This window comes from Gadus macrocephalus, chromosome 22, assembly GCF_031168955.1.
Source record: "Gadus macrocephalus chromosome 22, ASM3116895v1".
Classification (NCBI taxonomy): Eukaryota; Metazoa; Chordata; class Actinopteri; order Gadiformes; family Gadidae; genus Gadus; species Gadus macrocephalus.
In genome coordinates, this window is record NC_082403.1 from 15122511 (window position 1) to 15128510 (window position 6000).

The 6000-nt window shown below is 41.6% G+C and overlaps 1 protein-coding gene across 2 annotated transcripts in view; it reads right to left on the reverse strand.

The window, feature by feature from the left end:
• Positions 1-2239, reverse strand: part of asns (asparagine synthetase) — a 14771-nt gene extending 12532 nt beyond the window's left edge. Inside the window, exon 1 of one of the 2 annotated variants that reach the window (XM_060043072.1) lies at positions 2108-2239. The gene's annotated coding sequence lies outside the window, so the exon portion shown is untranslated. Of the gene's footprint in view, positions 1-2103 lie in introns of both variants that reach the window. The other variant, XM_060043073.1, reaches the window with a different exon arrangement.
• Positions 2240-6000: the final 3761 nt, after the last annotated feature.

Below are 6000 nucleotides of genomic sequence, written 5' to 3' on the forward strand. Positions count from 1 at the left end.
GCAACAGCATCTGGCAATAGAGTTAAGCAGTAACAGAATATTTCTGTATTCTAGCCTATATGTATTTGTTTTCACATTTTTGTATTCTGAATTGATATAAGGCATATCTATCTACTGGAGAATGCAGAAATTACATGATTTTTTTCACATTTACCGTAGAACTTGGAACAGGCCTTTAATTCCTTTCCAAGTTACTTTTCTACAATCATGTATAATTTCATAGGTATGTGATACCATTATGAGTAGGGCTGGGTAAAATAAATATTGATTTAATCGATTTAATTTACATTTTGCAATATCGATTCATAGGGCATGAGATCGTTTTTTATTTTTTTTGTTACCATTATTATTATTATTATTATTATTATTATTATTATTATTATTATTATTGGCCACGATACCCAGCCCTAATTATGAGCCATGGAGGAAAATACTCAAGCGGGACATTAGATTTCACAACAAGGGTCATTGAGATTTGCCACTCAGAAGTCTAGACGAGCAAAGTTCCTTTACAAAAAATATTATTTATTATTATTTATTTTTTTATATGATCTTTGAAAGGTTTTGCCCAAAAAAATGCAACATTCATATCAGAATTCGTATTTGCATATAGTTCCACCTACTTTACATTCAATTACATTGGCAGCAAGGGCCTGATTACAATTGCAGTAAGTGACTATTTACAATTCAGAAATCTGTGGGGCTGCTTATTTGAATTTAACTACACTTGTAGTAACTGTTGGTTTACAATTGTACTCAGTAACTGCCCGTTTACAATTCCCAAATCTGTGGTGTTCCGTAAGTTTTATATTCAACCCACACTGAACGAGTCAATAAAACTCCTTCAAGATCACTTGGTCTAGTTTTTGCTTATTAAGTACATTTGGTATGAGTTATAATGTGTCATTCCATTTGATAATCTCATTTAATTTCAATTGGAGTGGATTTAGGTGAATTTTGTGAATGATTTGGGAATCCAGCTCCAGCTGCCTCTACAGCCCCACCCCTCACTTGCGGCCACTGGGTAACAACACCCTTCACTTTGACCGGCAGTGGGTCTGCTTATAGGACGGAATGAAAGATTTTGAACAGGCTGGGTACTTTATTCTAACACACAACCAGACTCGTTTACTATTTCACTAAACAGACACGCAACCACCCGCTCTCCTCTCTCGTCCATTCAATCCCTGACGTCACTCACACACACTGCCAGTGATATGCGCACGAGATACTTTCTCGTGCTCACAATATAGTTTATCGTGCTCACAAAATACTTTCTCGTGCTTTACCCCATGTCTCTGTACGGGTAAACAAAGGAGAAACAAATAATCGAGTTAAACCTTAACAATCTTTATTCAATCGGACCTGAGTTGTAACGTCTCATTACAGCCATTACCGTAATACGACTCTACATGAATCTGATGCAATATCAAATCAGATTCATGTGGCCGGCGTGTCGCTCACAACACAAGTGATGGGTCTTCTATAGTCCTCGTGTAGAGGGCTCGGTTACCAAATTCAAGATAAGCCTATTTATACCGCTGTGCCTGGTACATATAAAGTCGACTCATCTGAAAACAGGCTCCTACAACCTAACTTATACCATCAGTCTGGTTCGTAAAGTAGACTCCTCTGTAAACAGAATCATAGATCCTTTTACCATCAGTCTGGTTCGTAAAGTAGACTCCTCTGTAAACAGAATCATAGATCATTTTACCATCAGTCTGGTTCATAAGGTAGACTCCTCTGTAAAGAGGCTCCTACATCCTAACTTACACCATCAGTCTGGTTACGGTAGGCTACATATAAAAAAGACTCCTCTGTCAAGAGGCTCCTACATCCTAATTTATACTTATTGTATTATTAAAATGATAATACTTATATTATACTTATATAACACTTATACATTCTTTCCGGGTCAGAGGAGCCCAAGTGAGGTGGATCCCAGCCGGTACAGCCTCATCACTTCTGACGGCATGATGATGTTATAGTTTTTTTTAAGAGATTCCCTTTGATTGTATTGTATCCACATTAAGAGGTGTTAGATCGCGGTGAATGGTATGGGTTGTTATGCCGATGAAAGCTGAATTAAAGGATTCTTACCTACCTGTGTCGGGCAGTAGTGAGTCGGTTAATGGTTGAAGCGGACCAAGAAAGAGCAGAACTCAACTCACTGATGCAACACGCGCTGCCGTTGGTTAGTAGCTAGCGACACGTGCGCACTGCGCGAGAGTTACAGTCTCGAAGTCTCGCGATAAGACATGACGGGTTCACGTTCGGTCAATGAAAGCTGCTTTCACACCGCCGCACGGCAACTCGCCGCCTCCATTCATTTCAACGAGGGAAGGGCGGCAGAGGGGAGGCGGTTACAAAAGCGGCTGAAAACCAAGAAGCGGTTGCCGCCCACGTGAACGCGCACAGATTTTGCCCTACAGTTCAGCTTTCCCCGTGGTGAAACTTTCGGCGACAGCAGCAGCAGCAGCCGCTTTTGAAAACGCCTGACCCTTCACACCGCCGCGCTGAACCCTCCGGCAGCGAGGCGGTGATAAGGGCGGTTGTCCGCGCGGCGGTGCAAGCACCTTCATCAATAGTTATATCAATTGTTAGTATATGCCTAGGTCCATGGTATATGCTACACGTGAACCTCTGCTTTCACACCGCCGCGCGGACTCGTCGCCTCCATTCATTTCAAATGAGTGAAGGGCGGCAGAGGGGAGGCGGTTACAAACGTTAAAACGGCTGTTGAAACAGGAAGCGGTTGCCACCCACGTGGACGCGCACAGGTGTTGCCCTTAATCCACAAGCAGTACCGCGGGAAGTAGGGGTGCTGGGGGTGCTGCAGCACCCCCTGTCTGAGGCCCTGTCTTATCACAGAAAACGATTATATCTAAAAACTCCGGCCAAAGTGGAGATTTCTGAAAACGCCGGTTATGTGTTGTGTCAACGGGGAGAAACGGGATTTTAGGTTCTGAAGCGTCACATTATGCACCAGGAAATGCTTAACGTCATGTGAGCGCCCGCTGTACCGTATTGGTCCGAATATAAACACAAACCCCATTGTAAGACGACCTATATTTGGAAAAAAGATTTGAAGACCAGATCTTGTTTTTATAAATAAATAAATTGTATTCATTGAAATAATATACGAAAATAAAAAGGCATAGAATAAAACACTGCATTGCCACTAAACAGTAGTGCAAATAGGCCGTACTGATGTGTACACCAAAGACTATTCCTGACACTCCGGTACTGATGTGTACACCAAAGACTATTCCTGACACTCCTCTGCCCCGCTGTGTTCGCTCTGGCTGTGGTCGCTCCGCACTGTTTCGGCCCGTGGCAAAGCGGGTCATCGTCGCTGCTGTCCAAGGCATTTTGAGACGCAGCATTTATTTAATGCTCATATGACCTAGTGCTGAAAAAAAGTTACATGAAAAAGTGTGAGGGGAGCGGTGGTGCGCTAAACTTGTTCTGTGAGCAGCTGGATGTGAACCATGGTGTGAACACAACGATCGATTTTCGACTGTGCGCGCATGCACTGGTGTAATTGAGCTGCGCTGCTATATATCTTTTTTTTTTATCAATGTAGCGAGTTGCGAGTCTAGTCCAGGCTGAGTTTTTTTTTTTCCAGCACCCCCTGCTGAGAATACGTTCCCGCGGCTATGTCCACAAGTGTGGATTATTTAAGTTAATTTACTGGTTAATTCGGAGCTGATGTTTTTGTGTTTATCCAATTACCATAGAGCTGAATACTTTGTTTCGCTCTCTCAAACACAATGTATAAAGAATAAATAAACATAACGTTAACGGAGAAGAGAAGCATATCCCTATATATTTGTTGAGTTATTATAATGGACATAAAAAAACAATTTATTCATTGAACCTCTGTCCCAAGCAATACGACAGGAGTCAGATCTGAAGGGTATATCTATAGGTGAGGGGTATAAAGTAAGTTTGTAGCAGAACGTGTACTGGTCACAATCATGGACCCAGGTTCTGGCCTTCCTTGCTGGAAATAAATGGGGTATATTCAGGATGTGTCCTTAACGTACAGAAAACAATATTATTATACGGTTATGATGTTCAATTACAAACCCATGCAAGAACTCACTGCAAAGTATAATTTCAAATTGTACTCACCCAATATCAGGTATCTAAGTAAGTCTACCCAGAGATCTATCACTCTTATTAGATATTTACTGCATAAATAAAAAAAAAATATGATTACCTGGATGCAGAGCCGTAGCACCAAAGGCCGTAGGAGCAATTGTCCATCCAGCGGCCCTGCCTGGGTGGATTGGGCTTGCTCCCTCTCGATTTTGTCAGCAGAATCAGATCAGTTTAAATGAACATTCTCCCCTTATTATACCTTTTCCTCTCACTTCCAGTAGAGATCCCTCCAAAACAATTTAGTGAATGGAAAAAGCAAACATCACGATTCATTTGGGACAAAAAGAGGCCATGGGTGATATCTCCCCGGAGAAGTTGGGGGTATGTCCCTTCCATCAGCAAAGTAGAGACCTCTTGTATACTAGGGGTCCTCTTGTATACTAGGGATCCTCTTGTATACTAGGGGTCCTCTTGTATACTAGGGATCCTCTTGTATGGGTCCTCTTGTATACTAGGGGTCATTAGTGGTTGAACGTCTTCAACTCCAGAGACATCAAACTGCTTAGATGGCCGCCTTACAATTTTACGCCACTTATTGCAAGATTTTAGGTTTAGAAAATGGGTTTATTCTGGTATCACTTCCATGTGAAAGATAATTAATTCGTGGGAAGTTAATAGTTTTGATGATCTGTTTCAGACATATGGTTTGGGTAAGCAGGACTTTTACAGATATTTACAACTTGATTATTTCTGTAAAGAGGTAAAATGTTCGGATTCAAGAGAGCCACCAATTATCACTCCTATATTAATTTATGCTTATAACTCAGGAAGTACAAAAGGTCTTATAGGCAAGTTATAACATGGCATCACAATGCTGAATACAGACCCCACAGACTATGTGAAACAACCAAGCGGAAAATAACTGGACTTTGAAATAACTGAGGATGTGTGACGGAATGCATGGGAAACACAGTCATCGTCCATCAACTTCCTGACCTGGAGACACTGGAAAAACCTAATTCCCTTTTTTATCACTCCAAAGCAGAAATCCAAACAAACTGGAACCCAGCTTTGTTGCTGAATGGAATGTGGAGAATGGTTGATGATGGTCATGTTTTCTGGACTTGCCCCTCTATTCAGACTTTCTGGAAGGAAGTAAATCATAAAAAATAAATAAAAAACGGCATCGGTACAACATTCACATCCCTATATCTTGGAACTATATCTCTGACGAGCTAAGTAAAGATCCCACCTACCTTCTAAAGGTCTTGTTGGCAGCAAGTAATAATGCCATAAAAGGCTCTTTGTCAATATTGTTAATAACATCCATCTCTTAGAAAAGATGACCCACTCCATCAATAGTTAGCGTTTTGAATTGACTGGACATCCCATGACCTCATGTTAGTTTACTATTTGTAATTTTCTTGTTTTCATGTTATTGCTTTGTCCTCTATGTTGAATGTGAAAAATGTTCATTAAAAAAAAGTGATATTGGATGTATATAGTTTTACTTTTAAATTCTGTAAAATCTAGATCCCAATCCTTCAGATTGAATCTGTAAACACAGCCACCAGATAATGGTACAGCGCGACAGCACGACCCAGTTTGTCCCCTGACACACAACCACAGGACGGCTGTGAAGAAAGGAGAAAAACAGCAGCCAACACGTCTGGTTAATCTGCGTCAGCATAATGTTTGTTGATTAGTTAGGAAGAGGGGGTCGCCCAGGCAACCGGGGACGAAGGGGTGAAACGCCCTTCATGTAACCCCTGAAGGTATATTAACCAGTACACTACTGGGCTCAGGGAAAGGACTCGGATCTGTTCAGTGGGAGGCGTGCACCCAGAACTGAGCTTCGTGGCTCCCTGGTCACCTGACGAGACCCCTTCA